The sequence below is a fragment of the Stegodyphus dumicola genome, chromosome 1 (assembly GCF_044657685.1).
Source record: "Stegodyphus dumicola isolate Sdum_Otavi_A_Nest chromosome 1, ASM4465768v1".
In the NCBI taxonomy this organism is placed as follows: domain Eukaryota; kingdom Metazoa; phylum Arthropoda; class Arachnida; order Araneae; family Eresidae; genus Stegodyphus; species Stegodyphus dumicola.
Window position 1 is genome coordinate 18,012,001 of NC_140768.1, and position 20,070 is coordinate 18,032,070.

Sequence of the window (20,070 nt, forward strand, 5' to 3'; positions counted from 1 at the left end):
AATTTATGTAAGGCCCAGTAATGCCATGCTCAGTAATATACAAATTTATGTAAGGCCCAGTTATGTCATGCCCAGTAATATACCAATTTATGTAAGCCCAGTTATGTCATGCCCAGTAATATACCAATTAATGTAAGGTCCAGTAATATACGAATTTACGTAAGGCCCAGTTATGTCATGCCCAGTAATATACCAATTTATGTAAGGCCCAGTTATGTCATGCCCAGTAATATACCAATTTATGTAAGGCCCAGTAATATACGAATTTATGTAATGCCCAGTAATGTCATGCCCTGTAATATACTAATTTATGTAAGGCCAGTTATGTCATGCCCAGTAATATACCAATTTATGTAAGGCCCAGTTATGGCATGCCCAGTAATATACCAATTTATGTAAGGCCCAGTAATATACGAATTTATGTAAGGCCCAGTAATGTTATGCTCAGTAATATACGAATTTATGTAAGGCCCAGTAATGTCATGCCCTGTAATATACTAATTTATGTAAGGCCAGTTATGTCATGCCCAGTAATATACCAATTTATGTAAGGCCCAGTTATGTCATGCCCAGTAATATACCAATTTATGTAAGGCCCAGTAATATACGAATTTATGTAAGGCCCAGTAATGTTATGCTCAGCAATATACGAATTTATGTAAGGCCCAGTAATGTCATGCTCAGTAATATACGAATTTATGTAAGGCCCAGTAATGTCATGCCCAGTAATATACCAATTTATGTAAGGCCCAGTTACGTCATGCCCAGTAATATACCAATTTCTGTAAGGCCCAGTTATGTCATGCCCAGTAATATACCAATTTATGTAAGCCCCAGTTACGTCTATCCCAGTAATATACCAATTTATGTAAGGCACAGTTATGTCATGCCCAGTAACATACCAATTTATGTAAGGCCCAGTAATATACGAATTTATGTAAGGCCCAGTAATGTCATGCTCAGTAATATACAAATTTGTGTAAGGCCCAGCTATGTCATGCCCAGTAATATACCAATTTATGTAAGCCCAGTTATGTCATGCCCAGTAATATACCAATTAATGTAAGGTCAAGTAATATACGAATTTACGTAAGGCCCAGTTATGTCATGCCCAGTAATATACCAATTTATGTAAGGCCCAGTAATATACGAATTTATGTAAGGCCCAGTAATGTCATGCTCAGTAATATACGAATTTATGTAAGGCCCAGTAATGTCATGCCCAGTAATATACGAATTTATGTAAGGCCCAGTTATGTCATGCCCAGTAATATACCAATTTATTTAAGGCCCAGTAATATCATGCTCAGTAATATACGAATTTATGTAAGGCCCAGTTATAGTTATGTCGTGCCCAGTAATATACTAATTAATGTAAGTTCCAGTAATATACGAATTTATGTAACGCCCAGTAATGTCATGCCCAGTAATATACCAATTTATGTAAGGCCCATTTATGTCATGCTCAGTAATATACCAATTTATGTAAGGCCCAGTTATGTAATGCCCAGTAATATACCAATTTATGTAAGGCCCAGTTATGTCATGCCCAGTAATATACCAATTTATGTAAGGTCCAGTAATATACGAATTTATGTAAGGCCCAGTAATGTTATGCCCAGTAATATACCAATTTATGTAAGGCCCAGTTATGTCATGCCCAGTAATATACGAATTTATGTAAGGCCCAGTTATGTCATGCCCAGTAATATACCAATTAATGTAAGGTCCAGTAATATACGAATTTATGTATGGCCCAGTAATGTCATGCCCAGTAATATACGAATTTATGTATGGCCCAGTAATGTCATGCCCAGTAATATACGAATTTATGTAAAGCCCAGTAATGTCATGCCCAGTAATATACCAACTTATGTAAGGCCCAGTAATATACGAATTTATGTAAGGCCCAGTAATGTCATGCTCAGTAATATACGAATTTATGTAAGGCCCAGTAATGTCATGCCCAGTAATATACCAATTTATGTAAGGCCCAGTTACGTCATGCCCAGTAATATACCAATTTGTGTAAGGCACAGTTATGTCATGCCCAGTAATATACCAATTTTATTAAGGCGCAGTAATATACGAATTTATGTAAGGCCCAGTAATGTCATGCTCAGTAATTTACGAATTTATGTAAGGCCCAGTTATGTCATGCCCAGTAATATACCAATTTATGTAAGGCCCAGTAATGTCATGCTCAGTAATATACAAATTTATGTAAGGCCCAGTTATGTCATGCCCAGTAATATACCAATTTATGTAAGCCCAGTTATGTCATGCCCAGTAATATACCAATTAATGTAAGGTCCAGTAATATACGAATTTACGTAAGGCCCAGTTATGTCATGCCCAGTAATATACCAATTTATGTAAGGCCCAGTTATGTCATGCCCAGTAATATACCAATTTATGTAAGGCCCAGTTATGTCATGCCCAGTAATATACCAATTTGTGTAAGGCACAGTTATGTCATGCCCAGTACTATACCAAATTTATTAAGGCGCAGTAATATACGAATTTATGTAAGGCCCAGTAATGTCATGCTCAGTAATTTACGAATTTATGTAAGGCCCAGTTATGTCATGCCCAGTAATATACCAATTTATGTAAGGCCCAGTAATGCCATGCTCAGTAATATACAAATTTATGTAAGGCCCAGTTATGTCATGCCCAGTAATATACCAATTTATGTAAGCCCAGTTATGTCATGCCCAGTAATATACCAATTAATGTAAGGTCCAGTAATATACGAATTTACGTAAGGCCCAGTTATGTCATGCCCAGTAATATACCAATTTATGTAAGGCCCAGTTATGTCATGCCCAGTAATATACCAATTTATGTAAGGCCCAGTAATATACGAATTTATGTAATGCCCAGTAATGTCATGCCCTGTAATATACTAATTTATGTAAGGCCAGTTATGTCATGCCCAGTAATATACCAATTTATGTAAGGCCCAGTTATGTCATGCCCAGTAATATACCAATTTATGTAAGGCCCAGTTATGTCATGCCCAGTAATATACCAATTTATGTAAGGCCCAGTAATATACGAATTTATGTAAGGCCCAGTAATGTCATGCTCAGTAATATACAAATTTGTGTAAGGCCCAGCTATGTCATGCCCAGTAATATACCAATTTATGTAAGCCCAGTTATGTCATGCCCAGTAATATACCAATTAATGTAAGGTCAAGTAATATACGAATTTACGTAAGGCCCAGTTATGTCATGCCCAGTAATATACCAATTTATGTAAGGCCCAGTAATATACGAATTTATGTAAGGCCCAGTAATGTCATGCTCAGTAATATACGAATTTATGTAAGGCCCAGTAATGTCATGCCCAGTAATATACGAATTTATGTAAGGCCCAGTTATGTCATGCCCAGTAATATACCAATTTATTTAAGGCCCAGTAATATCATGCTCAGTAATATACGAATTTATGTAAGGCCCAGTTATAGTTATGTCGTGCCCAGTAATATACTAATTAATGTAAGTTCCAGTAATATACGAATTTATGTAACGCCCAGTAATGTCATGCCCAGTAATATACCAATTTATGTAAGGCCCATTTATGTCATGCTCAGTAATATACCAATTTATGTAAGGCCCAGTTATGTAATGCCCAGTAATATACCAATTTATGTAAGGCCCAGTTATGTCATGCCCAGTAATATACCAATTTATGTAAGGTCCAGTAATATACGAATTTATGTAAGACCCAGTAATGTTATGCCCAGTAATATACCAATTTATGTAAGGCCCAGTTATGTCATGCCCAGTAATATACGAATTTATGTAAGGCCCAGTTATGTCATGCCCAGTAATATACCAATTAATGTAAGGTCCAGTAATATACGAATTTATGTATGGCCCAGTAAAGTCATGCCCAGTAATATACGAATTTATGTATGGCCCAGTAATGTCATGCCCAGTAATATACGAATTTATGTAAAGCCCAGTAATGTCATGCCCAGTAATATACCAACTTATGTAAGGCCCAGTAATATACGAATTTATGTAAGGCCCAGTAATGTCATGCTCAGTAATATACGAATTTATGTAAGGCCCAGTAATGTCATGCCCAGTAATATACCAATTTATGTAAGGCCCAGTTACGTCATTCCCAGTAATATACCAATTTGTGTAAGGCACAGTTATGTCATGCCCAGTAATATACCAATTTTATTAAGGCGCAGTAATATACGAATTTATGTAAGGCCCAGTAATGTCATGCTCAGTAATTTACGAATTTATGTAAGGCCCAGTTATGTCATGCCCATTAATATACCAATTTATGTAAGGCCCAGTAATGTCATGCTCAGTAATATACAAATTTATGTAAGGCCCAGTTATGTCATGCCCAGTAATATACCAATTTATGTAAGCCCAGTTATGTCATGCCCAGTAATATACCAATTAATGTAAGGTCCAGTAATATACGAATTTACGTAAGGCCCAGTTATGTCATGCCCAGTAATATACCAATTTATGTAAGGCCCAGTTATGTCATGCCCAGTAATATACCAATTTATGTAAGGCCCAGTTATGTCATGCCCAGTAATATACCAATTTGTGTAAGGCACAGTTATGTCATGCCCAGTAATATACCAAATTTATTAAGGCGCAGTAATATACGAATTTATGTAAGGCCCAGTAATGTCATGCTCAGTAATTTACGAATTTATGTAAGGCCCAGTTATGTCATGCCCAGTAATATACCAATTTATGTAAGGCCCAGTAATGCCATGCTCAGTAATATACAAATTTATGTAAGGCCCAGTTATGTCATGCCCAGTAATATACCAATTTATGTAAGCCCAGTTATGTCATGCCCAGTAATATACCAATTAATGTAAGGTCCAGTAATATACGAATTTACGTAAGGCCCAGTTATGTCATGCCCAGTAATATACCAATTTATGTAAGGCCCAGTTATGTCATGCCCAGTAATATACCAATTTATGTAAGGCCCAGTAATATACGAATTTATGTAATGCCCAGTAATGTCATGCCCTGTAATATACTAATTTATGTAAGGCCAGTTATGTCATGCCCAGTAATATACCAATTTATGTAAGGCCCAGTTATGTCATGCCCAGTAATATACCAATTTATGTAAGGCCCAGTAATATACGAATTTATGTAAGGCCCAGTAATGTCATGCTCAGTAATATACGAATTTATGTAAGGCCCAGTAATGTCATGCCCAGTAATATACCAATTTATGTAAGGCCCAGTTACGTCATGCCCAGTAATATACCAATTTCTGTAAGGCCCAGTTATGTCATGCCCAGTAATATACCAATTTATGTAAGCCCCAGTTACGTCATGCCCAGTAATATACCAATTTATGTAAGGCACAGTTATGTCATGCCCAGTAACATACCAATTTATGTAAGGCCCAGTAATATACGAATTTATGTAAGGCCCAGTAATGTCATGCTCAGTAATATACAAATTTGTGTAAGGCCCAGCTATGTCATGCCCAGTAATATACCAATTTATGTAAGCCCAGTTATGTCATGCCCAGTAATATACCAATTAATGTAAGGTCAAGTAATATACGAATTTACGTAAGGCCCAGTTATGTCATGCCCAGTAATATACCAATTTATGTAAGGCCCAGTAATATACGAATTTATGTAAGGCCCAGTAATGTCATGCTCAGTAATATACGAATTTATGTAAGGCCCAGTAATGTCATGCCCAGTAATATACGAATTTATGTAAGGCCCAGTTATGTCATGCCCAGTAATATACCAATTTATTTAAGGCCCAGTAATATCATGCTCAGTAATATACGAATTTATGTAAGGCCCAGTTATAGTTATGTCGTGCCCAGTAATATACTAATTAATGTAAGTTCCAGTAATATACGAATTTATGTAACGCCCAGTAATGTCATGCCCAGTAATATACCAATTTATGTAAGGCCCATTTATGTCATGCTCAGTAATATACCAATTTATGTAAGGCCCAGTTATGTAATGCCCAGTAATATATCAATTTATGTAAGGCCCAGTTATGTCATGCCCAGTAATATACCAATTTATGTAAGGTCCAGTAATATACGAATTTATGTAAGGCCCAGTAATGTTATGCCCAGTAATATACCAATTTATGTAAGGCCCAGTTATGTCATGCCCAGTAATATACGAATTTATGTAAGGCCCAGTTATGTCATGCCCAGTAATATACCAATTAATGTAAAGTCCAGTAATATACGAATTTATGTATGGCCCAGTAATGTCATGCCCAGTAATATACGAATTTATGTATGGCCCAGTAATGTCATGCCCAGTAATATACGAATTTATGTAAAGCCCAGTAATGTCATGCCCAGTAATATGCCAACTTATGTAAGGCCCAGTAATATACGAATTTATGTAAGGCCCAGTAATGTCATGCCCAGTAATATACCAATTTATGTAAGGCCCAGTTACGTCATGCCCAGTAATATACCAATTTGTGTAAGGCACAGTTATGTCATGCCCAGTAATATACCAATTTTATTAAGGCGCAGTAATATACGAATTTATGTAAGGCCCAGTAATGTCATGCTCAGTAATTTACGAATTTATGTAAGGCCCAGTTATGTCATGCCCAGTAATATACCAATTTATGTAAGGCCCAGTAATGTCATGCTCAGTAATATACAAATTGATGTAAGGCCCAGTTATGTCATGCCCAGTAATATACCAATTTATGTAAGCCCAGTTATGTCATGCCCAGTAATATACCAATTAATGTAAGGTCCAGTAATATACGAATTTACGTAAGGCCCAGTTATGTCATGCCCAGTAATATACCAATTTATGTAAGGCCCAGTTATGTCATGCCCAGTAATATACCAATTTATGTAAGGCCCAGTTATGTCATGCCCAGTAATATACCAATTTATGTAAGGCCCAGTAATATCATGCTCAGTAATATACGAATTTATGTAAGGCCCAGTTATAGTTATGTCGTACCCAGTAATATACCAATTAATGTAAGTTCCAGCAATATACGAATTTATGTAAGGCCAAGTAATGTCATGCCCAGTAATATACCAATTTATGTAAGGCCCATTTATGTCATGCTCAGTAATATACGAATTTATGTAAGGCCCAGTTATGTCATGCCCAGTAATATACGAATTTATGTAAGGCCCAGTTATGTCATGCCCAGTAATATACCAATTAATGTAAGGTCCAGTAATATACGAATTTATGTATGGCCCAGTCATGTCATGCCCAGTAATATACGAATTTATGTATGGCCCAGTAATGTCATGCCCAGTAATATACGAATTTATGTAAAGCCCAGTAATGTCATGCCCAGTAATATACCAACTTATGTAAGGCCCAGTAATATACGAATTTATGTAAGGCCCAGTAATGTCATGCTCAGTAATATACGAATTTATGTAAGGCCCAGTAATGTCATGCCCAGTAATATACCAATTTATGTAAGGCCCAGTTACGTCATGCCCAGTAATATACCAATTTGTGTAAGGCACAGTTATGTCATGCCCAGTAATATACCAATTTTATTAAGGCGCAGTAATATACGAATTTATGTAAGGCCCAGTAATGTCATGCTCAGTAATTTACGAATTTATGTAAGGCCCAGTTATGTCATGCCCAGTAATATACCAATTTATGTAAGGCCCAGTAATGTCATGCTCAGTAATATACGAATTTACGTAAGGCCCAGTTATGTCATGCCCAGTAATATACCAATTTATGTAAGGCCCAGTAATATACGAATTTATGTAAGGCCCAGTAATGTCATGCTCAGTAATATACGAATTTATGTAAGGCCCAGTAATGTCATGCCCAGTAATATACGAATTTATGTAAGGCCCAGTTATGTCATGCCCAGTAATATACCAATTTATTTAAGGCCCAGTAATATCATGCTCAGTAATATACGAATTTATGTAAGGCCCAGTTATAGTTATGTCGTGCCCAGTAATATACTAATTAATGTAAGTTCCAGTAATATACGAATTTATGTAACGCCCAGTAATGTCATGCCCAGTAATATACCAATTTATGTAAGGCCCATTTATGTCATGCTCAGTAATATACCAATTTATGTAAGGCCCAGTTATGTAATGCCCAGTAATATATCAATTTATGTAAGGCCCAGTTATGTCATGCCCAGTAATATACCAATTTATGTAAGGTCCAGTAATATACGAATTTATGTAAGGCCCAGTAATGTTATGCCCAGTAATATACCAATTTATGTAAGGCCCAGTTATGTCATGCCCAGTAATATACGAATTTATGTAAGGCCCAGTTATGTCATGCCCAGTAATATACCAATTAATGTAAAGTCCAGTAATATACGAATTTATGTATGGCCCAGTAATGTCATGCCCAGTAATATACGAATTTATGTATGGCCCAGTAATGTCATGCCCAGTAATATACGAATTTATGTAAAGCCCAGTAATGTCATGCCCAGTAATATGCCAACTTATGTAAGGCCCAGTAATATACGAATTTATGTAAGGCCCAGTAATGTCATGCCCAGTAATATACCAATTTATGTAAGGCCCAGTTACGTCATGCCCAGTAATATACCAATTTGTGTAAGGCACAGTTATGTCATGCCCAGTAATATACCAATTTTATTAAGGCGCAGTAATATACGAATTTATGTAAGGCCCAGTAATGTCATGCTCAGTAATTTACGAATTTATGTAAGGCCCAGTTATGTCATGCCCAGTAATATACCAATTTATGTAAGGCCCAGTAATGTCATGCTCAGTAATATACAAATTGATGTAAGGCCCAGTTATGTCATGCCCAGTAATATACCAATTTATGTAAGCCCAGTTATGTCATGCCCAGTAATATACCAATTAATGTAAGGTCCAGTAATATACGAATTTACGTAAGGCCCAGTTATGTCATGCCCAGTAATATACCAATTTATGTAAGGCCCAGTTATGTCATGCCCAGTAATATACCAATTTATGTAAGGCCCAGTTATGTCATGCCCAGTAATATACCAATTTATGTAAGGCCCAGTAATATCATGCTCAGTAATATACGAATTTATGTAAGGCCCAGTTATAGTTATGTCGTACCCAGTAATATACCAATTAATGTAAGTTCCAGCAATATACGAATTTATGTAAGGCCAAGTAATGTCATGCCCAGTAATATACCAATTTATGTAAGGCCCATTTATGTCATGCTCAGTAATATACGAATTTATGTAAGGCCCAGTTATGTCATGCCCAGTAATATACGAATTTATGTAAGGCCCAGTTATGTCATGCCCAGTAATATACCAATTAATGTAAGGTCCAGTAATATACGAATTTATGTATGGCCCAGTAATGTCATGCCCAGTAATATACGAATTTATGTATGGCCCAGTAATGTCATGCCCAGTAATATACGAATTTATGTAAAGCCCAGTAATGTCATGCCCAGTAATATACCAACTTATGTAAGGCCCAGTAATATACGAATTTATGTAAGGCCCAGTAATGTCATGCTCAGTAATATACGAATTTATGTAAGGCCCAGTAATGTCATGCCCAGTAATATACCAATTTATGTAAGGCCCAGTTACGTCATGCCCAGTAATATACCAATTTGTGTAAGGCACAGTTATGTCATGCCCAGTAATATACCAATTTTATTAAGGCGCAGTAATATACGAATTTATGTAAGGCCCAGTAATGTCATGCTCAGTAATTTACGAATTTATGTAAGGCCCAGTTATGTCATGCCCAGTAATATACCAATTTATGTAAGGCCCAGTAATGTCATGCTCAGTAATATACAAATTTATGTAAGGCCCAGTTATGTCATGCCCAGTAATATACCAATTTATGTAAGCCCAGTTATGTCATGCCCAGTAATATACCAATTAATGTAAGGTCCAGTAATATACGAATTTACGTAAGGCCCAGTTATGTCATACCCAGTAATATACCAATTTATGTAAGGCGCAGTTATGTCATGCCCAGTAATATACCAATTTATGTAAGGCCCAGTTATGTCATGCCCAGTAATATACCAATTTATGCAAGGCCCAGTAATATACGAATTTATGTAAGGCCCAGTAATGTCATGCTCAGTAATATACCAATTTATGTAAGGCCCAGTTATGTCATGCCAAGTAATATACCAATTTATGTAAGGCCCAGTAATATCATGCTCAGTAATATACGAATTTATGTAAGGCCCAGTTATAGTTATGTCGTGCCCAGTAATATACCAATTAATGTAAGTTCCAGTAATATACGAATTTATGTAAGGCCCAGTAATGTCATGCCCAGTAATATACCAATTTATGTAAGGCCCATTTATGTCATGCTCAGTAATATACGAATTTATGTAAGGCCCAGTTATGTAATGCCCAGTAATATACCAATTTATGTAAGGCCCAGTTATGTCATGCCCAGTAATATACCAATTTATGTAAGCCCCAGTTATGTCATGCCCAGTAATATACCAATTTATGTAAGGCCCAGTTATGTCATGCCCAGTAATATACCAATTTGTGTAAGGCACAGTTATGTCATGCCCAGTAATATACCAAATTTATTAAGGCGCAGTAATATACGAATTTATGTAAGGCCCAGTAATGTCATGCTCAGTAATTTACGAATTTATGTAAGGCCCAGTTATGTCATGCCCAGTAATATACCAATTTATGTAAGGCCCAGTAATGCCATGCTCAGTAATATACAAATTTATGTAAGGCCCAGTTATGTCATGCCCAGTAATATACCAATTTATGTAAGCCCAGTTATGTCATGCCCAGTAATATACCAATTAATGTAAGGTCCAGTAATATACGAATTTACGTAAGGCCCAGTTATGTCATGCCCAGTAATATACCAATTTATGTAAGGCCCAGTTATGTCATGCCCAGTAATATACCAATTTATGTAAGGCCCAGTTATGTCATGCCCAGTAATATACCAATTTATGTAAGGCCCAGTAATATCATGCTCAGTAATATACGAATTTATGTAAGGCCCAGTTATAGTTATGTCGTGCCCAGTAATATACCAATTAATGTAAGTTCCAGTAATATACGAATTTATGTAAGGCCCAGTAATGTCATGCCCAGTAATATACCAATTTATGTAAGGCCCATTTATGTCATGCTCAGTAATATACGAATTTATGTAAGGCCCAGTTATGTCATGCCCAGTAATATACGAATTTATGTAAGGCCCAGTTATGTCATGCCCAGTAATATACCAATTAATGTAAGGTCCAGTAATATACGAATTTATGTATGGCCCAGTAATGTCATGCCCAGTAATATACGAATTTATGTATGGCCCAGTAATGTCATGCCCAGTAATATACGAATTTATGTAAAGCCCAGTAATGTCATGCCCAGTAATATACCAACTTATGTAAGGCCCAGTAATATACGAATTTATGTAAGGCCCAGTAATGTCATGCTCAGTAATATACGAATTTATGTAAGGCCCAGTAATGTCATGCCCAGTAATATACCAATTTATGTAAGGCCCAGTTACGTCATGCCCAGTAATATACCAATTTGTGTAAGGCACAGTTATGTCATGCCCAGTAATATACCAATTTTATTAAGGCGCAGTAATATACGAATTTATGTAAGGCCCAGTAATGTCATGCTCAGTAATTTACGAATTTATGTAAGGCCCAGTTATGTCATGCCCAGTAATATACCAATTTATGTAAGGCCCAGTAATGTCATGCTCAGTAATATACAAATTTATGTAAGGCCCAGTTATGTCATGCCCAGTAATATACCAATTTATGTAAGCCCAGTTATGTCATGCCCAGTAATATACCAATTAATGTAAGGTCCAGTAATATACGAATTTACGTAAGGCCCAGTTATGTCATGCCCAGTAATATACCAATTTATGTAAGGCGCAGTTATGTCATGCCCAGTAATATACCAATTTATGTAAGGCCCAGTTATGTCATGCCCAGTAATATACCAATTTATGCAAGGCCCAGTAATATACGAATTTATGTAAGGCCCAGTAATGTCATGCTCAGTAATATACCAATTTATGTAAGGCCCAGTTATGTCATGCCAAGTAATATACCAATTTATGTAAGGCCCAGTAATATCATGCTCAGTAATATACGAATTTATGTAAGGCCCAGTTATAGTTATGTCGTGCCCAGTAATATACCAATTAATGTAAGTTCCAGTAATATACGAATTTATGTAAGGCCCAGTAATGTCATGCCCAGTAATATACCAATTTATGTAAGGCCCATTTATGTCATGCTCAGTAATATACGAATTTATGTAAGGCCCAGTTATGTAATGCCCAGTAATATACCAATTTATGTAAGGCCCAGTTATGTCATGCCCAGTAATATACCAATTTATGTAAGGTCCAGTAATATACGTATTTATGTAAGGCCCAGTAATGTAATGCCCAGTAATATACCAATTTATGTAAGGCCCAGTTATGTCATGCCCAGTAATATACCAATTTATGTAAGGCCCAGTTATGTCATGCCCAGTAATATACCAATTAATGTAAGGTCCAGTAATATACGAATTTATGTATGGCCCAGTAATGTCATGCCCAGTAATATACCAATTTACGTAAGGCCCATTTATGTCATGCTCAGTAATATACGAATTTATGTAAGGCCCAGTTATGTCATGCCCAGTAATATACCAATTTATGAAAGGCCCAGTTATGTCATGCCCAGTAATATACCAATTTATGTAAGGCCCAGTAATATACGAATTTATGTAAGGCCCAGTAATGTCATGCTCAGTAATATACGAATTTATGTAAGGCCCAGTAATGTCATGCCCAGTAATATACGAATTTATGTAAGGCCCAGTTATGTCATGCCCAGTAATATACGAATTTATGTAAGGCCCAGTTATGTCATGCCCAGTAATATACCAATTTATGTAAGGCCCAGTAATATCATGCTCAGTAATATACGAATTTATGTAAGGCCCAGTTATAGTTATGTCGTGCCCAGTAATATACCAATTAATGTAAGTTCCAGTAAAATACGAATTTATGTAACGCCCAGTAATGTCATGCCCAGTAATATACCAATTTATGTAAGGCCCAGTTATGTAATGCCCAGTAATATACCAATTTATGTAAGGCCCAGTTATGTCATGCCCAGTAATATACCAATTTATGTAAGGTCCAGTAGTATACGAATTTATGTAAGGCCCAGTTATGTCATGCCCAGTAATATACCAATTTATGTAAGGATCAGTTATGTCATGCCCAGTAATATACCAATTTATGTAAGGCCCAGTAATATACGAATTTATGTAATGCCCAGTAATGTCATGCCCTGTAATATACTAATTTATGTAAGGCCAGTTATGTCATGCCCAGTAATATACCAATTTATGTAAGGCCCAGTTATGTCATGCCCAGTAATATACCAATTTATGTAAGGCCCAGTATTATACGAATTTATGTAAGGCCCAGTAATGTTATGCTCAGTAATATACGAATTTATGTAAGGCCGAGTAATGTCATGCTCAGTAATATACGAATTTATGTAAGGCCCAGTAATGTCATGCCCAGTAATATACCAATTTATGTAAGGCCCAGTTACGTCATGCCCAGTAATATACCAATTTCTGTAAGGCCCAGTTATGTCATGCCCAGTAATATACCAATTTATGTAAGCCCCAGTTACGTCATGCCCAGTAATATACCAATTTATGTAAGGCACAGTTATGTCATGCCCAGTAACATACCAATTTATGTAAGGCCCAGTAATATACGAATTTATGTAAGGCCCAGTAATGTCATGCTCAGTAATATACAAATTTATGTAAGGCCCAGCTATGTCATGCCCAGTAATATACCAATTTATGTAAGCCCAGTTATGTCATGCCCAGTAATATACCAATTAATGTAAGGTCAAGTAATATACGAATTTACGTAAGGCCCAGTTATGTCATGCCCAGTAATATACCAATTTATGTAAGGCCCAGTAATATACGAATTTATGTAAGGCCCAGTAATGTCATGCTCAGTAATATACGAATTTATGTAAGGCCCAGTAATGTCATGCCCAGTAATATACGAATTTATGTAAGGCCCAGTTATGTCATGCCCAGTAATATACCAATTTATTTAAGGCCCAGTTATGTCATGCCCAGTAATATACCAATTTATGTAAGGCCCAGTAATATCATGCTCAGTAATATACGAATTTATGTAAGGCCCAGTTATAGTTATGTCGTGCCCAGTAATATACTAATTAATGTAAGTTCCAGTAATATACGAATTTATGTAACGCCCAGTAATGTCATGCCCAGTAATATACCAATTTATGTAAGGCCCATTTATGTCATGCTCAGTAATATACCAATTTATGTAAGGCCCAGTTATGTAATGCCCAGTAATATACCAATTTATGTAAGGCCCAGTTATGTCATGCCCAGTAATATACCAATTTATGTAAGGTCCAGTAATATACGAATTTATGTAAGGCCCAGTAATGTTATGCCCAGTAATATACTAATTTATGTAAGGCCCAGTTATGTCATGCCCAGTAATATACGAATTTATGTAAGGCCCAGTTATGTCATGCCCAGTAATATACCAATTAATGTAAGGTCCAGTAATATACGAATTTATGTATGGCCCAGTAATGTCATGCCCAGTAATATACGAATTTATGTATGGCCCAGTAATGTCATGCCCAGTAATATACGAATTTATGTAAAGCCCAGTAATGTCATGCCCAGTAATATACCAACTTATGTAAGGCCCAGTAATATACGAATTTATGTAAGGCCCAGTAATGTCATGCTCAGTAATATACGAATTTATGTAAGGCCCAGTAATGTCATGCCCAGTAATATACCAATTTATGTAAGGCCCAGTTACGTCATGCCCAGTAATATACCAATTTGTGTAAGGCACAGTTATGTCATGCCCAGTAATATACCAATTTTATTAAGGCGCAGTAATATACGAATTTATGTAAGGCCCAGTAATGTCATGCTCAGTAATTTACGAATTTATGTAAGGCCCAGTTATGTCATGCCCAGTAATATACCAATTTATGTAAGGCCCAGTAATGTCATGCTCAGTAATATACAAATTTATGTAAGGCCCAGTTATGTCATGCCCAGTAATATACCAATTTATGTAAGCCCAGTTATGTCATGCCCAGTAATATACCAATTAATGTAAGGTCCAGTAATATACGAATTTACGTAAGGCCCAGTTATGTCATGCCCAGTAATATACCAATTAATGTAAGGCCCAGTTATGTCATGCCCAGTAATATACCAATTTATGTAAGGCCCAGTTATGTCATGCCCAGTAATATACCAATTTATGTAAGGCCCAGTAATATACGAATTTATGTAAGGCCCAGTAATGTCATGCTCAGTAATTTACGAAATTATGTAAGGCCCAGTAATATACCAATTTATGTAAGGCCCAGTTATGTCATGCCCAGTAATATACCAATTTATGTAAGGCCAATTTATGTCATGCTCAGTAATATACGAATTTATGTAAGGCCCAGTTATGTCATGCCCAGTAATATACGAATTTATGTAAGGCCCAGTTATGTCATGCCCAGTAATATACCAATTAATGTAAGGTCCAGTAATATACGAATTTATGTATGGCCCAGTAATGTCATGCCCAGTAATATACGAATTTATGTATGGCCCAGTAATGTCATGCCCAGTAATATACGAATTTATGTAAAGCCCAGTAATGTCATGCCCAGTAATATACCAACTTATGTAAGGCCCAGTAATATACGAATTTATGTAAGGCCCAGTAATGTCATGCTCAGTAATATACGAATTTATGTAAGGCCCAGTAATGTCATGCCCAGTAATATACCAATTTATGTAAGGCCCAGTTACGTCATGCCCAGTAATATACCAATTTGTGTAAGGCACAGTTATGTCATGCCCAGTAATATACCAATTTTATTAAGGCGCAGTAATATACGAATTTATGTAAGGCCCAGTAATGTCATGCTCAGTAATTTACGAATTTATGTAAGGCCCAGTTATGTCATGCCCAGTAATATACCAATTTATGTAAGGCCCAGTAATGTCATGCTCAGTAATATACAAATTTATGTAAGGCCCAGTTATGTCATGCCCAGTAATATACCAATTTATGTAAGCCCAGTTATGTCATGCCCAGTAATATACCAATTAATGTAAGGTCCAGTAATATACGAATTTACGTAAGGCCCAGTTATGTCATGCCCAGTAATATACCAATTTATGTAAGGCCCAGTTATGTCATGCCCAGTAATATACCAATTTATGTAAGGCCCAGTTATGTCATGCCCAGTAATATACCAATTTATGTAAGGCCCAGTAATATACGAATTTATGTAAGGCCCAGTAATGTTATGCTCAGTAATATACGAATTTATGTAAGGCCCAGTAATGTCATGCTCAGTAATATACGAATTTATGTAAGGCCCAGTAATGTCATGCCCAGTAATATACCAATTTATGTAAGGCCCAGTTACGTCATGCCCAGTAATATACCAATTTCTGTAAGGCCCAGTTATGTCATGCCCAGTAATATACCAATTTATGTAAGCCCCAGTTACGTCATGCCCAGTAATATACCAATTTATGTAAGGCACAGTTATGTCATGCCCAGTAACATACCAATTTATGTAAGGCCCAGTAATATACGAATTTATGTAAGGCCCAGTAATGTCATGCTCAGTAATATACAAATTTATGTAAGGCCCAGCTATGTCATGCCCAGTAATATACCAATTTATGTAAGCCCAGTTATGTCATGCCCAGTAATATACCAATTAATGTAAGGTCAAGTAATATACGAATTTACGTAAGGCCCAGTTATGTCATGCCCAGTAATATACCAATTTATGTAAGGCCCAGTAATATACGAATTTATGTAAGGCCCAGTAATGTCATGCTCAGTAATATACGAATTTATGTAAGGCCCAGTAATGTCATGCCCAGTAATATACGAATTTATGTAAGGCCCAGTTATGTCATGCCCAGTAATATACCAATTTATTTAAGGCCCAGTTATGTCATGCCCAGTAATATACCAATTTATGTAAGCCCAGTTATGTCATGCCCAGTAATATACCAATTAATGTAAGGTCAAGTAATATACGAATTTACGTAAGGCCCAGTTATGTCATGCCCAGTAATATACCAATTTATGTAAGGCCCAGTAATATACGAATTTATGTAAGGCCCAGTAATGTCATGCTCAGTAATATACGAATTTATGTAAGGCCCAGTAATATGATGCTCAGTAATGTACGAATTTATGTAAGGCCCAGTTATAGTTATGTCGTGCCCAGTAATATACTAATTAATGTAAGTTCCAGTAATATACGAATTTATGTAACGCCCAGTAATGTCATGCCCAGTAATATACCAATTTATGTAAGGCCCATTTATGTCATGCTCAGTAATAAACCAATTTATGTAAGGCCCAGTTATGTAATGCCCAGTAATATACCAATTTATGTAAGGCCCAGTTATGTCATGTCCAGTAATATACCAATTTATGTAAGGTCCAGTAATATACGAATTTATGTAAGGCCCAGTTATGTCATGCCCAGTAATATACGAATTTATGTAAGGCCCAGTTATGTCATGCCCAGTAATATACCAATGAATGTAAGGTCCAGTAATATACGAATTTATGTATGGCCCAGTAATGTCATGCCCAGTAATATACGAATTTATGTATGGCCCAGTAATGTCATGCCCAGTAATATACGAATTTATGTAAAGCCCAGTAATGTCATGCCCAGTAATATACCAACTTATGTAAGGCCCAGTAATATACGAATTTATGTAAGGCCCAGTAATGTCATGCTCAGTAATATACGAATTTATGTAAGGCCCAGTAATGTCATGCCCAGTAATATACCAATTTATGTAAGGCCCAGTTACGTCATGCCCAGTAATATACCAATTTGTGTAGGGCACAGTTATGTCATGCCCAGTAATATACCAATTTTATTAAGGCGCAGTAATATACGAATTTATGTAAGGCCCAGTAATGTCATGCTCAGTAATTTACGAATTTATGTAAGGCCCAGTTATGTCATGCCCAGTAATATACCAATTTATGTAAGGCCCAGTAATGTCATGCTCAGTAATATACAAATTTATCTAAGGCCCAGTTATGTCATGCCCAGTAATATACCAATTTATGTAAGCCCAGTTATGTCATGCCCAGTAATATACCAATTAATGTAAGGTCCAGTAATATACGAATTTACGTAAGGCCCAGTTATGTCACGCCCAGTAATATACCAATTTATGTAAGGCCCAGTTATGTCATGCCCAGTAATATACCAATTTATGTAAGGCCCAGTTATGTCATGCCCAGTAATATACCAATTTATGTAAGGCCCAGTAATATACGAATTTATGTAAGGCCCAGTAATGTCATGCTCAGTAATTTACGAAATTATGTAAGGCCCAGTAATATACCAATTTATGTAAGGCCCAGTTATGTCATGCCCAGTAATATACCAATTTATGTAAGGCCCAGTTATGTCATGCCCAGTAATATACCAATTTATGTAAGGCCCAGTAATATCATGCTCAGTAATATACGAATTTATGTAAGGCCCAGTTATAGTTATGTCGTGCCCAGTAATATACCAATTAATGTAAGTTCCAGTAATATACGAATTTATGTAAGGCCCAGTAATGTCATGCCCAGTAATATACCAATTTATGTAAGGCCCATTTATGTCATGCTCAGTAATATACGAATTTATGTAAGGCCCAGTTATGTCATGCCCAGTAATATACGAATTTATGTAAGGCCCAGTTATGTCATGCCCAGTAATATACCAATTAATGTAAGGTCCAGTAATATACGAATTCATGTATGGCCCAGTAATGTCATGCCCAGTAATATACGAATTTATGTATGGCCCAGTAATGTCATGCCCAGTAATATACCAACTTATGTAAGGCCCAGTAATATACGAATTTATGTAAGGCCCAGTAATGTCATGCTCAGTAATATACGAATTTATGTAAGGCCCAGTAATGTCATGCCCAGTAATATACCAATTTATGTAAGGCCCAGTTACGTCATGCCCAGTAATATACCAATTTGTGTAAGGCACAGTTATGTCATGCCCAGTAATATACCAATTTTATTAAGGCGCAGTAATATACGAATTTATGTAAGGCCCAGTAATGTCATGCTCAGTAATTTACGAATTTATGTAAGGCCCAGTTATGTCATGCCCAGTAATATACCAATTTATGTAAGGCCCAGTAATGTCATGCTCAGTAATATACAAATTTATGTAAGGCCCAGTTATGTCATGCCCAGTAATATACCAATTTATGTAAGCCCAGTTATGTCATGCCCAGTAATATACCAATTAATGTAAGGTCCAGTAATATACGAATTTACGTAAGGCCCAGTTATGTCATGCCCAGTAATATACCAATTTATGTAAGGCCCAGTTATGTCATGCCCAGTAATATACCAATTTATGTAAGGTCCAGTTATGTCATGCCCAGTAATATACCAATTTGTGTAAGGCACAGTTATGTCATGCCCAGTAATATACCAAATTTATTAAGGCGCAGTAATATACGAATTTATGTAAGGCCCAGTAATGTCATGCTCAGTAATTTACGAATTTATGTAAGGCCCAGTTATAGTTATGTCGTGCCCAGTAATATACCAATTAATGTAAGTTCCAGTAATATACGAATTTATGTAAGGCCCAGTAATGTCATGCCCAGTAATATACCAATTTATGTAAGGCCCATTTATGTCATGCTCAGTAATATACGAATTTATGTAAGGCCCAGTTATGTCATGCCCAGTAATATACGAATTTATGTAAGGCCCAGTTATGTCATGCACAGTAATATACCAATTAATGTAAGGTCCAGTAATATACGAATTTATGTATGGCCCAGTAATGTCATGTCCAGTAATATACGAATTTATGTATGGCCCAGTAATGTCATGCCCAGTAATATACGAATTTATGTAAAGCCCAGTAATGTCATGCCCAGTAATATACCAACTTATGTAAGGCCC